The 15000-nt window shown below is 39.7% G+C and overlaps 33 non-coding genes across 33 annotated transcripts in view; all 33 read left to right on the plus strand.

The window, feature by feature from the left end:
• Positions 1 to 23: 23 nt before the first annotated feature.
• Positions 24 to 142, plus strand: LOC143733492 (5S ribosomal RNA). Its single transcript, XR_013201422.1, has one exon. It is a non-coding gene; the product is annotated as a 5S ribosomal RNA (ribosomal RNA).
• Positions 143 to 312: 170 nt separating this feature from the next.
• On the plus strand, positions 313 to 431 carry LOC143733493 (5S ribosomal RNA). Its single transcript, XR_013201423.1, has one exon. It is a non-coding gene; the product is annotated as a 5S ribosomal RNA (ribosomal RNA).
• Positions 432 to 600: 169 nt separating this feature from the next.
• On the plus strand, positions 601 to 719 carry LOC143733494 (5S ribosomal RNA). Its single transcript, XR_013201424.1, has one exon. It is a non-coding gene; the product is annotated as a 5S ribosomal RNA (ribosomal RNA).
• A 5857-nt stretch (positions 720 to 6576) lies between these two features.
• LOC143733495 (5S ribosomal RNA) lies at positions 6577 to 6695 on the plus strand. The gene has a single exon (XR_013201425.1). It is a non-coding gene; the product is annotated as a 5S ribosomal RNA (ribosomal RNA).
• Positions 6696 to 6864: 169 nt separating this feature from the next.
• LOC143733931 (5S ribosomal RNA) lies at positions 6865 to 6983 on the plus strand. The gene has a single exon (XR_013201843.1). It is a non-coding gene; the product is annotated as a 5S ribosomal RNA (ribosomal RNA).
• Positions 6984 to 7152: 169 nt separating this feature from the next.
• On the plus strand, positions 7153 to 7271 carry LOC143733497 (5S ribosomal RNA). Its single transcript, XR_013201426.1, has one exon. It is a non-coding gene; the product is annotated as a 5S ribosomal RNA (ribosomal RNA).
• A 170-nt stretch (positions 7272 to 7441) lies between these two features.
• LOC143733499 (5S ribosomal RNA) lies at positions 7442 to 7560 on the plus strand. The gene has a single exon (XR_013201428.1). It is a non-coding gene; the product is annotated as a 5S ribosomal RNA (ribosomal RNA).
• A 169-nt stretch (positions 7561 to 7729) lies between these two features.
• On the plus strand, positions 7730 to 7848 carry LOC143733932 (5S ribosomal RNA). Its single transcript, XR_013201844.1, has one exon. It is a non-coding gene; the product is annotated as a 5S ribosomal RNA (ribosomal RNA).
• Positions 7849 to 8017: 169 nt separating this feature from the next.
• LOC143733500 (5S ribosomal RNA) lies at positions 8018 to 8136 on the plus strand. Its single transcript, XR_013201429.1, has one exon. It is a non-coding gene; the product is annotated as a 5S ribosomal RNA (ribosomal RNA).
• Positions 8137 to 8305: 169 nt separating this feature from the next.
• LOC143733501 (5S ribosomal RNA) lies at positions 8306 to 8424 on the plus strand. Its single transcript, XR_013201430.1, has one exon. It is a non-coding gene; the product is annotated as a 5S ribosomal RNA (ribosomal RNA).
• Positions 8425 to 8593: 169 nt separating this feature from the next.
• Positions 8594 to 8712, plus strand: LOC143733502 (5S ribosomal RNA). The gene has a single exon (XR_013201431.1). It is a non-coding gene; the product is annotated as a 5S ribosomal RNA (ribosomal RNA).
• Positions 8713 to 8881: 169 nt separating this feature from the next.
• On the plus strand, positions 8882 to 9000 carry LOC143733503 (5S ribosomal RNA). The gene has a single exon (XR_013201432.1). It is a non-coding gene; the product is annotated as a 5S ribosomal RNA (ribosomal RNA).
• Positions 9001 to 9169: 169 nt separating this feature from the next.
• On the plus strand, positions 9170 to 9288 carry LOC143733933 (5S ribosomal RNA). Its single transcript, XR_013201845.1, has one exon. It is a non-coding gene; the product is annotated as a 5S ribosomal RNA (ribosomal RNA).
• Positions 9289 to 9457: 169 nt separating this feature from the next.
• On the plus strand, positions 9458 to 9576 carry LOC143733934 (5S ribosomal RNA). The gene has a single exon (XR_013201846.1). It is a non-coding gene; the product is annotated as a 5S ribosomal RNA (ribosomal RNA).
• Positions 9577 to 9745: 169 nt separating this feature from the next.
• Positions 9746 to 9864, plus strand: LOC143733504 (5S ribosomal RNA). Its single transcript, XR_013201433.1, has one exon. It is a non-coding gene; the product is annotated as a 5S ribosomal RNA (ribosomal RNA).
• Positions 9865 to 10034: 170 nt separating this feature from the next.
• Positions 10035 to 10153, plus strand: LOC143733505 (5S ribosomal RNA). The gene has a single exon (XR_013201434.1). It is a non-coding gene; the product is annotated as a 5S ribosomal RNA (ribosomal RNA).
• A 169-nt stretch (positions 10154 to 10322) lies between these two features.
• On the plus strand, positions 10323 to 10441 carry LOC143733935 (5S ribosomal RNA). Its single transcript, XR_013201847.1, has one exon. It is a non-coding gene; the product is annotated as a 5S ribosomal RNA (ribosomal RNA).
• A 169-nt stretch (positions 10442 to 10610) lies between these two features.
• Positions 10611 to 10729, plus strand: LOC143733506 (5S ribosomal RNA). The gene has a single exon (XR_013201435.1). It is a non-coding gene; the product is annotated as a 5S ribosomal RNA (ribosomal RNA).
• Positions 10730 to 10898: 169 nt separating this feature from the next.
• Positions 10899 to 11017, plus strand: LOC143733507 (5S ribosomal RNA). Its single transcript, XR_013201436.1, has one exon. It is a non-coding gene; the product is annotated as a 5S ribosomal RNA (ribosomal RNA).
• Positions 11018 to 11186: 169 nt separating this feature from the next.
• LOC143733936 (5S ribosomal RNA) lies at positions 11187 to 11305 on the plus strand. The gene has a single exon (XR_013201848.1). It is a non-coding gene; the product is annotated as a 5S ribosomal RNA (ribosomal RNA).
• Positions 11306 to 11474: 169 nt separating this feature from the next.
• On the plus strand, positions 11475 to 11593 carry LOC143733508 (5S ribosomal RNA). Its single transcript, XR_013201437.1, has one exon. It is a non-coding gene; the product is annotated as a 5S ribosomal RNA (ribosomal RNA).
• A 169-nt stretch (positions 11594 to 11762) lies between these two features.
• On the plus strand, positions 11763 to 11881 carry LOC143733510 (5S ribosomal RNA). Its single transcript, XR_013201439.1, has one exon. It is a non-coding gene; the product is annotated as a 5S ribosomal RNA (ribosomal RNA).
• A 179-nt stretch (positions 11882 to 12060) lies between these two features.
• On the plus strand, positions 12061 to 12179 carry LOC143733938 (5S ribosomal RNA). Its single transcript, XR_013201850.1, has one exon. It is a non-coding gene; the product is annotated as a 5S ribosomal RNA (ribosomal RNA).
• A 169-nt stretch (positions 12180 to 12348) lies between these two features.
• Positions 12349 to 12467, plus strand: LOC143733939 (5S ribosomal RNA). The gene has a single exon (XR_013201851.1). It is a non-coding gene; the product is annotated as a 5S ribosomal RNA (ribosomal RNA).
• Positions 12468 to 12636: 169 nt separating this feature from the next.
• LOC143733511 (5S ribosomal RNA) lies at positions 12637 to 12755 on the plus strand. The gene has a single exon (XR_013201440.1). It is a non-coding gene; the product is annotated as a 5S ribosomal RNA (ribosomal RNA).
• Positions 12756 to 12924: 169 nt separating this feature from the next.
• On the plus strand, positions 12925 to 13043 carry LOC143733513 (5S ribosomal RNA). Its single transcript, XR_013201441.1, has one exon. It is a non-coding gene; the product is annotated as a 5S ribosomal RNA (ribosomal RNA).
• A 169-nt stretch (positions 13044 to 13212) lies between these two features.
• Positions 13213 to 13331, plus strand: LOC143733940 (5S ribosomal RNA). The gene has a single exon (XR_013201852.1). It is a non-coding gene; the product is annotated as a 5S ribosomal RNA (ribosomal RNA).
• A 169-nt stretch (positions 13332 to 13500) lies between these two features.
• Positions 13501 to 13619, plus strand: LOC143733514 (5S ribosomal RNA). Its single transcript, XR_013201442.1, has one exon. It is a non-coding gene; the product is annotated as a 5S ribosomal RNA (ribosomal RNA).
• A 169-nt stretch (positions 13620 to 13788) lies between these two features.
• LOC143733941 (5S ribosomal RNA) lies at positions 13789 to 13907 on the plus strand. The gene has a single exon (XR_013201853.1). It is a non-coding gene; the product is annotated as a 5S ribosomal RNA (ribosomal RNA).
• A 169-nt stretch (positions 13908 to 14076) lies between these two features.
• On the plus strand, positions 14077 to 14195 carry LOC143733942 (5S ribosomal RNA). The gene has a single exon (XR_013201854.1). It is a non-coding gene; the product is annotated as a 5S ribosomal RNA (ribosomal RNA).
• Positions 14196 to 14364: 169 nt separating this feature from the next.
• LOC143733515 (5S ribosomal RNA) lies at positions 14365 to 14483 on the plus strand. The gene has a single exon (XR_013201443.1). It is a non-coding gene; the product is annotated as a 5S ribosomal RNA (ribosomal RNA).
• Positions 14484 to 14652: 169 nt separating this feature from the next.
• LOC143733516 (5S ribosomal RNA) lies at positions 14653 to 14771 on the plus strand. The gene has a single exon (XR_013201444.1). It is a non-coding gene; the product is annotated as a 5S ribosomal RNA (ribosomal RNA).
• Positions 14772 to 14940: 169 nt separating this feature from the next.
• The window catches only part of LOC143733517 (5S ribosomal RNA), a 119-nt gene continuing 59 nt past the window's right edge, over positions 14941 to 15000 (plus strand). The window contains exon 1 of the ribosomal RNA XR_013201445.1: positions 14941 to 15000. This exon is cut by the window's right edge and continues 59 nt beyond it. This is a non-coding gene — a ribosomal RNA (5S ribosomal RNA).

Genomic DNA, 15000 nt, shown 5'->3' on the forward strand with positions numbered 1-15000 from the left:
GCCCAATTTTGGCAGCAGTTTTCGCTTACGGCCATACCACCTTGGTCACGCCCGATCTCGTCTGATCTCGGAAGCTAAGCAGGGTCGGGCCTGGTTAGTACTTGGATGGGAGACCGCCTGGGAATACCAGGTGCTGTAAGCTTTTTTGATTTAAAAAAAAAAAAGAGTCCCTGAGCTTCTTCAGAAAGCCTTTAAAAGTCTCTGAGATTCTTCAGAGAGCATGAAAGAGTTTGAGTTTTTTCAAAAGTTCTTCTTAGTTTTCTTCATTAATGGTCTAACCTTTTAAATAGCCCAATTTTGGCAGCAGTTTTCGCTTACGGCCATACCACCTTGGTCACGCCCGATCTCGTCTGATCTCGGAAGCTAAGCAGGGTCGGGCCTGGTTAGTACTTGGATGGGAGACCGCCTGGGAATACCAGGTGCTGTAAGCTTTTTTGATTTAAAAAAAAAAAGAGTCCCTGAGCTTCTTCAGAAAGCCTTTAAAAGTCTCTGAGATTCTTCAGAGAGCATGAAAGAGTTTGAGTTTTTTCAAAAGTTCTTCTTAGTTTTCTTCATTAATGGTCTAACCTTTTAAATAGCCCAATTTTGGCAGCAGTTTTCGCTTACGGCCATACCACCTTGGTCACGCCCGATCTCGTCTGATCTCGGAAGCTAAGCAGGGTCGGGCCTGGTTAGTACTTGGATGGGAGACCGCCTGGGAATACCAGGTGCTGTAAGCTTTTTTGATTTAAACAAAAAAAGAGTCCCTGAGCTTCTTCAGAAAGCCTTTAAAAGTCTCTGAGATTCTTCAGAGAGCATGAAAGAGTTTGAGTTTTTTCAAAAGTTCTTCTTAGTTTTCTTCATTAATGGTCTAACCTTTTAAATAGCCCAATTTTGGCAGCAGTTTTCGCTTACGGCCATACCACCTTGGGGCACTGTTGAGCAACCAGGAAGTGGTGTGTCTGCAAAACCAAGAGGTTCTCTGATTTTTTGTTTGTTTTATGGTTTTTTTGTTTAAAAGTTTGTGTTAGTTTTTTTGTAGTATAGTTTTGTTTTTTTGTTTTAAACCACAAACCAGCAGCTGCGTGCTGCCTGGGGAGTGGTTTTTGTTTTGTTTTTTTTCGTTAGAATGAGTGATACGGACAGACTACTCGGCATCAACACGGAAATGGCGGCAGAAACTGAAATGGCAAAAGAACAAAGGACTGAATTAAGACAACGAGAAAAGATCATAAGCAACACCAAAAGACTATACAAGAAGGAGGCAACAATAACTATTGATGTGAGTGAAACAAGAGATGGCAATGGAGAGAATATCATCAAAGCAATAACAAAGAAAATCGGTGTGGAAGGAATTTTGGCAGTGCGCCCAAAACAACAGAAACAATATGAGGTAACAATGGAAAATGAGGATTTATGTGATGAACTGTTAAACGGACTGGAGATTAATGGACAAATGTGTGAAGTGAAGAAGTTGGAAGACAGGGAGTATGTAGTATCGTTTATGCATCTACCCGTTTATCTGGAGGACGAGGAAATCATAACAAAACTGGAGGGGTGGGGAGTTATCCCCGTCTCAACTGTAAAGAGGAGATACTATCCAGGCACGGGCATTGAAGATGGCACAAGGTTCATTAAGGCAAAATTCCCAAGAGAGGTTGCGTCACTTCCATACAGTACGCGGTTTGAGACAGCAGAGGGAACTCAGCATTTTCGGGTGATACACAATAAGCAGGTTAAAACCTGCCGGTTGTGTATGAGCCCGGAGCATATCCTGAAAGACTGTCCAGACTTCAAGTGTCGCAAATGTGAGGAGCATGGCCACTTTGCACGGGAATGCAATGCAGTGAAGTGCCCAGACTGTTTTAAAACACTAAACAAATGTGAATGCTGGATGCAGAACAACGAGGAAGAGGAGGAGCAACAAGTGAACGGGCAGATGCATAACGATACTACAGAAACTCAAGAAACAAACAAAAAGGAAGAACAATATGAGACAACAGGAGGAGAGAAACAAGGGACTAGTAAAGAACAAGAAAATGAGGAGCAACAGGAAGTAGGAGATCAAGAGGAAAGAATGGAGGAAGATGAATCAACAGAAGAAACAATATCAAGGGGAGAAGAACTGAATGAAGTAAAACTGGCACGAGATGAAGGAAAGAAGAACCAAACGGAGGCACAAAATGACAGAGAACTGGGAATAATGCCACGAAGAAAACAACAGAAGGTAACACCTAATTTAGAACTGGCAAAAAGAAAAAGACTTAAACAATTAGATAATACGGTTGAGGGGTTGAGAAGGGAAGACGGAGAAGATAATCAAGAATGAACGTTTTTAATTATTTATTTTTGTACAGTATGGTTTTAAATTTGGTATGTTGGAATGCAAGAGGTTTAATCGGTAAAAGGAAATTTGAAATGTTAAATGAACTATGTAAAAAACAAGATGTGATAATTTTACAAGAAACAAACTGGAAAGAAGAAATGATAGAGGATGTGAAAAATAGATGGAAAGGGCAAATATTTTATAATAATGGTGATGGAAGGTTGGGAAGAGGGGTAGCAATTTTAATAAGAGAAAATGTTGAAATTAATTCATGTGAAGTATATAATGACAAAAAAGGCAAATGTAATGGGATTAAAATTACACAAGGTGATAATGAATTTGTGATAATTAACTTGCATGCACCTACGCATGAGGGAGAAAAAAGGGAATTTTTTGAGGGAATTAGGATTTTAACAAAGAAATGGAATAATTTAATTTTAGTTGGGGATTTTAATACAGTTTTTAGTAAAATTGACATGGCGGATGGGATGGTTTTTAAAACAGATGTGGGAAGGAAAGTGTTAAAAGAGATGATGGAGGAGAGAAATTTGATTGATGTCTGGAGAGATGAAAATGAAAGAAAAAGAGACTTTTCCAGAAGACAATTAGTAGGGAATTTCATGTGTCAGACAAGAATAGATTTTATTTTGAGTGTAAGGGAAATGGAATGTTTTCTGGAGGAAATTTGTTATAAGGATACCAGCTTGAGTGATCATAAGATGCTTTTATGGAAAATTGATTTTAGTAGAGAAAAAAAAGGGCCTGGTGTGTGGATTTTAAATTCAGGAATACTGGCAAATGAAAGTTACAGAATAGGAATTGAAGGAATATTAGAAAAAGAGAAAGAGGATGGAATGTACTTTGAAGATAAAAGATTGTGGTGGCAAAATGTAAAATATGAAATAAAGAAATATTCTATGAATTACAGTAAACTGGTACAGAGGGTCAAAAAAGCAAAAGAGGTAAAAATAAGGGCAAAGCTAAGAGACGAGACAAATAAAAGTAAAGTACAGATAGAACAGATAATACGGTGGGAAGAAGAGCTAAGGAAATTTGAGGAAGAAAAGTGTAAAGGAGCAATATTAAGAAGTAAGGCAAAATATACAATTGAAGGAGAGAAATGTACAAAATTTTTCTTTGGTTTAGAAAAAAACAGAAGAAAAGCGGAAATGATAAAAGAATTACAAAATAAAAAAGGAGAAATAGTGAAGGACATAAAAGGGATTTTAAAAGAAGTAAAAGAGTATTATGGAGAACTTTTTGGAACAAAAGGAATAGATGAAAAAGAGAAAAACCTATTACTAGAGTGTGTTACGGCTAAAGTAAGTGAAGAGGATAAGGAAGAATGTGAAAAAGAAATTAGCAAAGAGGAAATTATACAAGCTATAAATAGTTTAAAAGGAAGGAAAAGCCCAGGCACGGATGGGATAGTAAATGAATTCTATAAAGTTTTTAAAGAGAGAATAAGTGAAATTTTACAAGAAGTATATCAGGAGATTTTTAAGAAAGGGGAAATTGACCAGAGGATGAGTATGGGATTGATGAAATTGATTTATAAAAGGAAAGGAAGTAAAAATATTTTAAATAATTTTAGGCCAATAACAATGTTAAATACAGATTTGAAAATACTAGCTAAGGTTCTTGCAAAGAGACTTAAAAATGTTTTACCAACAGTTATAATGACTAACCAAGCGTATGGGGTGAGAGGGAGAGATATTGCAGATATTACAGGTGGTATAAGAGACATAATAAGTTATTTAAATGAAACACAGGAGGATGGATATGTTGTTAATTTAGATTTTGAAAAGGCTTTTGATAGGGTAGAACATGGGTTTTTATTTTCAATTTTAGAACATTTTGGGTTTGGGAAAAATTTTAATGATTGGATAAAGATTTTATATAAAAATGTAATGACAAGAGTAAAGTGTAATGGTTTTTTAACTGAACCTTTTAGAATAACCAGGTCTATTAGACAAGGATGTCCACTTTCTGCACAGCTGTATACTTTGGTAGCAGAACCTATAGGATTAATGATTAAAAAAGATGAATGTATAAAAGGTATTAGAATAGAAGAAGGCAAAGAAGAAAAAAGGATATTTCAGTATGCAGATGACACAACGTTGTTTTTAAAAGATTTAGAAAGTGTGAAGGAAGTAATGAGAAAAGTAGAGAGATATGGAAAAGGAACAGGAGCAAGAGTGAATGAAGAAAAGACAGTGTACATGAGGTTTGGAAGGGTACCAAATTTGGTTGGGGTTGTACATTTTGAGGAAGTAAAAGAAACAAAAATTTTGGGGGTGACTTTAGGGAAAGATGAGAAGGGGGCAAGAGAAAGAATGTTTGAAATGATGGTGGGAGAAATGGAGAGGAGATTAATTTTTTGGAGGGGAAGGATGTTAAGTTTGAAAGGGAAAATTTTAGTGGTAAATGCATTAATGTTATCTAAAATGTGGTATATTTTAACTGTTAGTGCAACACCAAGATGGGTGGAAATGAGACTGAAAAGATGCGTGACAGAATTCGTTTGGGAGAAAAAACCCCCAAGAGTTGCATATAACACTTTGATTGGACAGACAGATAAAGGAGGGATGGGGTTAGCTGATGTAGAACTAAAGAAGAAAAGTATGAGGATCAAAGTGGTGAAAAAATATATAGATGAAGAGGAAAAGGGGGAATGGAAAGAAACAATGAAATATTTTTTGAACAAATGTGGGGAGGTGAAATTGGGGGATAGTGTTTTATGGATGAAAATGAAGGAGTGGATGTTTAAAGGAGTACCAGAATTTTATAAGGAAGTTTTAAAAGCTTGGGGTTTTTTCCTCTCTAAGGTGGATTTTAAGCCAGCGGAGAGAGAAGAGATTTTAAACCAACCATTGTTTTTTAATAAAAATATTGTGAATAATGGGAAGGAAATGTTTTTTAAAAAATGGTGGGCGGTTGGAATTTCAAGAGTAAGAGATATATTGTATGAAATAAGGGACGGATTTTTACCAATGCAAGTGATCATTGATGAGTTAGAGGAGGCAAAGGAAGAGTATGATATAAGTTGTGTAAAGAAACAATATGAAGAGATGAAAAATGCAATACCTAATGAGTGGCTGAATAAAATACAGAGTGGGGAGAGAAGAAAGAAGGGAGAATTGAAATGTTTTTTTATAAATCAGGGTAAAAGAATGGAGTTAAAATTGGGGAATATGAAAATGTTTTATCATGTTTTTATGGAAGAGGCTTTTAAAAAGCCGAATTCAAATGAGATGTGGTTGAGACATTTTAATGGTTTGAGTGAGAAAGAAATATGGAAAAATATGAGAGGGGTTTTAATAAGCACAGAATTGGAAAGCTTGGATTATTTTATTAGGCATAATGTTATTTATTCAGAAATGAGACTGTGTTTAATGAAAAAAGAGCTAAATGCATTGTGTAAGGTGTGTAAAAAACAAGATGAAGGTTTGCTGCATTTGTTTTTACTGTGTGAAAAATTAAGTGCCTTTTTAAAAATGGTAAAGAATATGATAAATGAGCTAAGGGAAAAAACAGAAGAGGGAGATTGGCAAAGAATTTTGATGTTAGGAATGGAGGAGAAGTGTAAAAACAAAGAGGTTATAAATCTTTTATTTATGCTTGCAAGAAAGGCTATTTGGAAAAGAAGGAATATAGTTAAAATTAGAGATGTTGCGATAGATGTGTGGATTCTTTATAAAAATATGGTGAAAGACTATATGTTAACACTCTATAACTATTGGAGATTGGAGGGAAAAGAAGAAGTGTTTTTTAAAATGTACACAAATGAAGTGGGAAATATATTTAAGAAATATAAAATAGAACTAGACATATAAAAGAGGGAAAAAATTTAAGATCTGGTTGGGGAAAACTGTAACAAATATTTCTGAGATCAAGTTGTTTTTAATGAGAATTGTCTGTATTTGTGCACTTTGTTCTGTATTGTTTTAAGAATTTTTAATAAAAAAAAAAAAAAAAAAAAAAAAAAAAAAAAAAAAAAAAAAGTCACGCCCGATCTCGTCTGATCTCGGAAGCTAAGCAGGGTCGGGCCTGGTTAGTACTTGGATGGGAGACCGCCTGGGAATACCAGGTGCTGTAAGCTTTTTTGATTTAAACAAAAAAAGAGTCCCTGAGCTTCTTCAGAAAGCCTTTAAAAGTCTCTGAGATTCTTCAGAGAGCATGAAAGAGTTTGAGTTTTTTCAAAAGTTCTTCTTAGTTTTCTTCATTAATGGTCTAACCTTTTAAATAGCCCAATTTTGGCAGCAGTTTTCGCTTACGGCCATACCACCTTGGTCACGCCCGATCTCGTCTGATCTCGGAAGCTAAGCAGGGTCGGGCCTGGTTAGTACTTGGATGGGAGACCGCCTGGGAATACCAGGTGCTGTAAGCTTTTTTGATTTAAACAAAAAAAGAGTCCCTGAGCTTCTTCAGAAAGCCTTTAAAAGTCTCTGAGATTCTTCAGAGAGCATGAAAGAGTTTGAGTTTTTTCAAAAGTTCTTCTTAGTTTTCTTCATTAATGGTCTAACCTTTTAAATAGCCCAATTTTGGCAGCAGTTTTTGCTTACGGCCATACCACCTTGGCCACGCCCGATCTCGTCTGATCTCGGAAGCTAAGCAGGGTCGGGCCTGGTTAGTACTTGGATGGGAGACCGCCTGGGAATACCAGGTGCTGTAAGCTTTTTTGATTTAAACAAAAAAAGAGTCCCTGAGCTTCTTCAGAAAGCCTTTAAAAGTCTCTGAGATTCTTCAGAGAGCATGAAAGAGTTTGAGTTTTTTCAAAAGTTCTTCTTAGTTTTCTTCATTAATGGTCTAACCTTTTAAATAGCCCAATTTTGGCAGCAGTTTTTGCTTACGGCCATACCACCTTGGTCACGCCCGATCTCGTCTGATCTCGGAAGCTAAGCAGGGTCGGGCCTGGTTAGTACTTGGATGGGAGACCGCCTGGGAATACCAGGTGCTGTAAGCTTTTTTGATTTAAAAAAAAAAAAGAGTCCCTGAGCTTCTTCAGAAAGCCTTTAAAAGTCTCTGAGATTCTTCAGAGAGCATGAAAGAGTTTGAGTTTTTTCAAAAGTTCTTCTTAGTTTTCTTCATTAATGGTCTAACCTTTTAAATAGCCCAATTTTGGCAGCAGTTTTCGCTTACGGCCATACCACCTTGGTCACGCCCGATCTCGTCTGATCTCGGAAGCTAAGCAGGGTCGGGCCTGGTTAGTACTTGGATGGGAGACCGCCTGGGAATACCAGGTGCTGTAAGCTTTTTTGATTTAAACAAAAAAAGAGTCCCTGAGCTTCTTCAGAAAGCCTTTAAAAGTCTCTGAGATTCTTCAGAGAGCATGAAAGAGTTTGAGTTTTTTCAAAAGTTCTTCTTAGTTTTCTTCATTAATGGTCTAACCTTTTAAATAGCCCAATTTTGGCAGCAGTTTTCGCTTACGGCCATACCACCTTGGCCACGCCCGATCTCGTCTGATCTCGGAAGCTAAGCAGGGTCGGGCCTGGTTAGTACTTGGATGGGAGACCGCCTGGGAATACCAGGTGCTGTAAGCTTTTTTGATTTAAACAAAAAAAGAGTCCCTGAGCTTCTTCAGAAAGCCTTTAAAAGTCTCTGAGATTCTTCAGAGAGCATGAAAGAGTTTGAGTTTTTTCAAAAGTTCTTCTTAGTTTTCTTCATTAATGGTCTAACCTTTTAAATAGCCCAATTTTGGCAGCAGTTTTCGCTTACGGCCATACCACCTTGGTCACGCCCGATCTCGTCTGATCTCGGAAGCTAAGCAGGGTCGGGCCTGGTTAGTACTTGGATGGGAGACCGCCTGGGAATACCAGGTGCTGTAAGCTTTTTTGATTTAAACAAAAAAAGTGTCCCTGAGCTTCTTCAGAAAGCCTTTAAAAGTCTCTGAGATTCTTCAGAGAGCATGAAAGAGTTTGAGTTTTTTCAAAAGTTCTTCTTAGTTTTCTTCATTAATGGTCTAACCTTTTAAATAGCCCAATTTTGGCAGCAGTTTTCGCTTACGGCCATACCACCTTGGTCACGCCCGATCTCGTCTGATCTCGGAAGCTAAGCAGGGTCGGGCCTGGTTAGTACTTGGATGGGAGACCGCCTGGGAATACCAGGTGCTGTAAGCTTTTTTGATTTAAACAAAAAAAGAGTCCCTGAGCTTCTTCAGAAAGCCTTTAAAAGTCTCTGAGATTCTTCAGAGAGCATGAAAGAGTTTGAGTTTTTTCAAAAGTTCTTCTTAGTTTTCTTCATTAATGGTCTAACCTTTTAAATAGCCCAATTTTGGCAGCAGTTTTCGCTTACGGCCATACCACCTTGGTCACGCCCGATCTCGTCTGATCTCGGAAGCTAAGCAGGGTCGGGCCTGGTTAGTACTTGGATGGGAGACCGCCTGGGAATACCAGGTGCTGTAAGCTTTTTTGATTTAAACAAAAAAAGAGTCCCTGAGCTTCTTCAGAAAGCCTTTAAAAGTCTCTGAGATTCTTCAGAGAGCATGAAAGAGTTTGAGTTTTTTCAAAAGTTCTTCTTAGTTTTCTTCATTAATGGTCTAACCTTTTAAATAGCCCAATTTTGGCAGCAGTTTTCGCTTACGGCCATACCACCTTGGTCACGCCCGATCTCGTCTGATCTCGGAAGCTAAGCAGGGTCGGGCCTGGTTAGTACTTGGATGGGAGACCGCCTGGGAATACCAGGTGCTGTAAGCTTTTTTGATTTAAACAAAAAAAGAGTCCCTGAGCTTCTTCAGAAAGCCTTTAAAAGTCTCTGAGATTCTTCAGAGAGCATGAAAGAGTTAGAGTTTTTTCAAAAGTTCTTCTTAGTTTTCTTCATTAATGGTCTAACCTTTTAAATAGCCCAATTTTGGCAGCAGTTTTTGCTTACGGCCATACCACCTTGGCCACGCCCGATCTCGTCTGATCTCGGAAGCTAAGCAGGGTCGGGCCTGGTTAGTACTTGGATGGGAGACCGCCTGGGAATACCAGGTGCTGTAAGCTTTTTTGATTTAAACAAAAAAAGAGTCCCTGAGCTTCTTCAGAAAGCCTTTAAAAGTCTCTGAGATTCTTCAGAGAGCATGAAAGAGTTTGAGTTTTTTCAAAAGTTCTTCTTAGTTTTCTTCATTAATGGTCTAACCTTTTAAATAGCCCAATTTTGGCAGCAGTTTTCGCTTACGGCCATACCACCTTGGCCACGCCCGATCTCGTCTGATCTCGGAAGCTAAGCAGGGTCGGGCCTGGTTAGTACTTGGATGGGAGACCGCCTGGGAATACCAGGTGCTGTAAGCTTTTTTGATTTAAACAAAAAAAGAGTCCCTGAGCTTCTTCAGAAAGCCTTTAAAAGTCTCTGAGATTCTTCAGAGAGCATGAAAGAGTTTGAGTTTTTTCAAAAGTTCTTCTTAGTTTTCTTCATTAATGGTCTAACCTTTTAAATAGCCCAATTTTGGCAGCAGTTTTTGCTTACGGCCATACCACCTTGGTCACGCCCGATCTCGTCTGATCTCGGAAGCTAAGCAGGGTCGGGCCTGGTTAGTACTTGGATGGGAGACCGCCTGGGAATACCAGGTGCTGTAAGCTTTTTTGATTTAAAAAAAAAAAAGAGTCCCTGAGCTTCTTCAGAAAGCCTTTAAAAGTCTCTGAGATTCTTCAGAGAGCATGAAAGAGTTTGAGTTTTTTCAAAAGTTCTTCTTAGTTTTCTTCATTAATGGTCTAACCTTTTAAATAGCCCAATTTTGGCAGCAGTTTTCGCTTACGGCCATACCACCTTGGTCACGCCCGATCTCGTCTGATCTCGGAAGCTAAGCAGGGTCGGGCCTGGTTAGTACTTGGATGGGAGACCGCCTGGGAATACCAGGTGCTGTAAGCTTTTTTGATTTAAACAAAAAAAGAGTCCCTGAGCTTCTTCAGAAAGCCTTTAAAAGTCTCTGAGATTCTTCAGAGAGCATGAAAGAGTTTGAGTTTTTTCAAAAGTTCTTCTTAGTTTTCTTCATTAATGGTCTAACCTTTTAAATAGCCCAATTTTGGCAGCAGTTTTCGCTTACGGCCATACCACCTTGGCCACGCCCGATCTCGTCTGATCTCGGAAGCTAAGCAGGGTCGGGCCTGGTTAGTACTTGGATGGGAGACCGCCTGGGAATACCAGGTGCTGTAAGCTTTTTTGATTTAAACAAAAAAAGAGTCCCTGAGCTTCTTCAGAAAGCCTTTAAAAGTCTCTGAGATTCTTCAGAGAGCATGAAAGAGTTTGAGTTTTTTCAAAAGTTCTTCTTAGTTTTCTTCATTAATGGTCTAACCTTTTAAATAGCCCAATTTTGGCAGCAGTTTTCGCTTACGGCCATACCACCTTGGTCACGCCCGATCTCGTCTGATCTCGGAAGCTAAGCAGGGTCGGGCCTGGTTAGTACTTGGATGGGAGACCGCCTGGGAATACCAGGTGCTGTAAGCTTTTTTGATTTAAACAAAAAAAGTGTCCCTGAGCTTCTTCAGAAAGCCTTTAAAAGTCTCTGAGATTCTTCAGAGAGCATGAAAGAGTTTGAGTTTTTTCAAAAGTTCTTCTTAGTTTTCTTCATTAATGGTCTAACCTTTTAAATAGCCCAATTTTGGCAGCAGTTTTCGCTTACGGCCATACCACCTTGGTCACGCCCGATCTCGTCTGATCTCGGAAGCTAAGCAGGGTCGGGCCTGGTTAGTACTTGGATGGGAGACCGCCTGGGAATACCAGGTGCTGTAAGCTTTTTTGATTTAAACAAAAAAAGAGTCCCTGAGCTTCTTCAGAAAGCCTTTAAAAGTCTCTGAGATTCTTCAGAGAGCATGAAAGAGTTTGAGTTTTTTCAAAAGTTCTTCTTAGTTTTCTTCATTAATGGTCTAACCTTTTAAATAGCCCAATTTTGGCAGCAGTTTTCGCTTACGGCCATACCACCTTGGCCACGCCCGATCTCGTCTGATCTCGGAAGCTAAGCAGGGTCGGGCCTGGTTAGTACTTGGATGGGAGACCGCCTGGGAATACCAGGTGCTGTAAGCTTTTTTGATTTAAACAAAAAAAGAGTCCCTGAGCTTCTTCAGAAAGCCTTTAAAAGTCTCTGAGATTCTTCAGAGAGCATGAAAGAGTTTGAGTTTTTTCAAAAGTTCTTCTTAGTTTTCTTCATTAATGGTCTAACCTTTTAAATAGCCCAATTTTGGCAGCAGTTTTCGCTTACGGCCATACCACCTTGGTCACGCCCGATCTCGTCTGATCTCGGAAGCTAAGCAGGGTCGGGCCTGGTTAGTACTTGGATGGGAGACCGCCTGGGAATACCAGGTGCTGTAAGCTTTTTTGATTTAAACAAAAAAAGTGTCCCTGAGCTTCTTCAGAAAGCCTTTAAAAGTCTCTGAGATTCTTCAGAGAGCATGAAAGAGTTTGAGTTTTTTCAAAAGTTCTTCTTAGTTTTATTCATTAATGGTCTAACCTTTTAAATAGCCCAATTTTGGCAGCAGTTTTCGCTTACGGCCATACCACCTTGGTCACGCCCGATCTCGTCTGATCTCGGAAGCTAAGCAGGGTCGGGCCTGGTTAGTACTTGGATGGGAGACCGCCTGGGAATACCAGGTGCTGTAAGCTTTTTTGATTTAAAAAAAAAAAAAAAAAAAAAGAGTCCCTGTGCTTCTTCAGAAAGCCTTTAAAAGTCTCTGAGATTCTTCAGAGAGCATGAAAGAGTTTGAGTTTTTTCAAAAGTTCTTCTTAGTTTTCTTCATTAATGGTCTAACCTTTTAAATAGCCCAATTTTGGCAGCAGTTTTCGCTTACGGCCATACCACCTTGGCCACGCCCGATCTCGTCTGATCTCGGAAGCTAAGCAGGGTCGGGCCTGGTTAGTACTTGGATGGGAGACCGCCTGGGAATACCAGGTGCTGTAAGCTTTTTTGATTTAAACAAAAAAAGAGTCCCTGAGCTTCTTCAGAAAGCCTTTAAAAGTCTCTGAGATTCTTCAGAGAGCATGAAAGAGTTTGAGTTTTTTCAAAAGTTCTTCTTAGTTTTCTTCATTAATGGTCTAACCTTTTAAATAGCCCAATTTTGGCAGCAGTTTTCGCTTACGGCCATACCACCTTGGCCACGCCCGATCTCGTCTGATCTCGGAAGCTAAGCAGGGTCGGGCCTGGTTAGTACTTGGATGGGAGACCGCCTGGGAATACCAGGTGCTGTAAGCTTTTTTGATTTAAACAAAAAAAGAGTCCCTGAGCTTCTTCAGAAAGCCTTTAAAAGTCTCTGAGATTCTTCAGAGAGCATGAAAGAGTTTGAGTTTTTTCAAAAGTTCTTCTTAGTTTTCTTCATTAATGGTCTAACCTTTTAAATAGCCCAATTTTGGCAGCAGTTTTCGCTTACGGCCATACCACCTTGGTCACGCCCGATCTCGTCTGATCTCGGAAGCTAAGCAGGGTCGGGCCTGGTTAGTACTTGGATGGGAGACCGCCTGGGAATACCAGGTGCTGTAAGCTTTTTTGATTTAAAAAAAAAAAGAGTCCCTGAGCTTCTTCAGAAAGCCTTTAAAAGTCTCTGAGATTCTTCAGAGAGCATGAAAGAGTTTGAGTTTTTTCAAAAGTTCTTCTTAGTTTTCTTCATTAATGGTCTAACCTTTTAAATAGCCCAATTTTGGCAGCAGTTTTCGCTTACGGCCATACCACCTTGGTCACGCCCGATCTCGTCTGATCTCGGAAGCTAAGCAGGGTCGGGCCTGGTTAGTACTTGGATGGGAGACCGCCTGGGAATACCAGGTGCTGTAAGCTTTTTTGATTTAAACAAAAAAAGAGTCCCTGAGCTTCTTCAGAAAGCCTTTAAAAGTCTCTGAGATTCTTCAGAGAGCATGAAAGAGTTTGAGTTTTTTCAAAAGTTCTTCTTAGTTTTCTTCATTAATGGTCTAACCTTTTAAATAGCCCAATTTTGGCAGCAGTTTTCGCTTACGGCCATACCACCTTGGCCACGCCCGATCTCGTCTGATCTCGGAAGCTAAGCAGGGTCGGGCCTGGTTAGTACTTGGATGGGAGACCGCCTGGGAATACCAGGTGCTGTAAGCTTTTTTGATTTAAACAAAAAAAGAGTCCCTGAGCTTCTTCAGAAAGCCTTTAAAAGTCTCTGAGATTCTTCAGAGAGCATGAAAGAGTTTGAGTTTTTTCAAAAGTTCTTCTTAGTTTTCTTCATTAATGGTCTAACCTTTTAAATAGCCCAATTTTGGCAGCAGTTTTCGCTTACGGCCATACCACCTTGGTCACGCCCGATCTCGTCTGATCTCGGAAGCTAAGCAGGGTCGGGCCTGGTTAGTACTTGGATGGGAGACCGCCTGGGAATACCAGGTGCTGTAAGCTTTTTTGATTTAAACAAAAAAAGAGTCCCTGAGCTTCTTCAGAAAGCCTTTAAAAGTCTCTGAGATTCTTCAGAGAGCATGAAAGAGTTTGAGTTTTTTCAAAAGTTCTTCTTAGTTTTCTTCATTAATGGTCTAACCTTTTAAATAGCCCAATTTTGGCAGCAGTTTTTGCTTACGGCCATACCACCTTGGCCACGCCCGATCTCGTCTGATCTCGGAAGCTAAGCAGGGTCGGGCCTGGTTAGTACTTGGATGGGAGACCGCCTGGGAATACCAGGTGCTGTAAGCTTTTTTGATTTAAACAAAAAAAGAGTCCCTGAGCTTCTTCAGAAAGCCTTTAAAAGTCTCTGAGATTCTTCAGAGAGCATGAAAGAGTTTGAGTTTTTTCAAAAGTTCTTCTTAGTTTTCTTCATTAATGGTCTAACCTTTTAAATAGCCCAATTTTGGCAGCAGTTTTCGCTTACGGCCATACCACCTTGGCCACGCCCGATCTCGTCTGATCTCGGAAGCTAAGCAGGGTCGGGCCTGGTTAGTACTTGGATGGGAGACCGCCTGGGAATACCAGGTGCTGTAAGCTTTTTTGATTTAAACAAAAAAAGAGTCCCTGAGCTTCTTCAGAAAGCCTTTAAAAGTCTCTGAGATTCTTCAGAGAGCATGAAAGAGTTTGAGTTTTTTCAAAAGTTCTTCTTAGTTTTCTTCATTAATGGTCTAACCTTTTAAATAGCCCAATTTTGGCAGCAGTTTTCGCTTACGGCCATACCACCTTGGTCACGCCCGATCTCGTCTGATCTCGGAAGCTAAGCAGGGTCGGGCCTGGTTAGTACTTGGATGGGAGACCGCCTGGGAATACCAGGTGCTGTAAGCTTTTTTGATTTAAACAAAAAAAGTGTCCCTGAGCTTCTTCAGAAAGCCTTTAAAAGTCTCTGAGATTCTTCAGAGAGCATGAAAGAGTTTGAGTTTTTTCAAAAGTTCTTCTTAGTTTTCTTCATTAATGGTCTAACCTTTTAAATAGCCCAATTTTGGCAGCAGTTTTCGCTTACGGCCATACCACCTTGGTCACGCCCGATCTCGTCTGATCTCGGAAGCTAAGCAGGGTCGGGCCTGGTTAGTACTTGGATGGGAGACCGCCTGGGAATACCAGGTGCTGTAAGCTTTTTTGATTTAAACAAAAAAAGAGTCCCTGAGCTTCTTCAGAAAGCCTTTAAAAGTCTCTGAGATTCTTCAGAGAGCATGAAAGAGTTTGAGTTTTTTCAAAAGTTCTTCTTAGTTTTCTTCATTAATGGTCTAACCTTTTAAATAGCCCAATTTTGGCAGCAGTTTTCGCTTACGGCCATACCACCTTGGTCACGCCCGATCTCGTCTGATCTCGGAAGCTAAGCAGG

The sequence above is a fragment of the Siphateles boraxobius genome, unplaced genomic scaffold (genome assembly GCF_051911475.1).
Source record: "Siphateles boraxobius isolate OS27281-9 unplaced genomic scaffold, OSU_SipBor_1 99, whole genome shotgun sequence".
Lineage (NCBI taxonomy): Eukaryota > Metazoa > Chordata > Actinopteri > Cypriniformes > Leuciscidae > Siphateles > Siphateles boraxobius.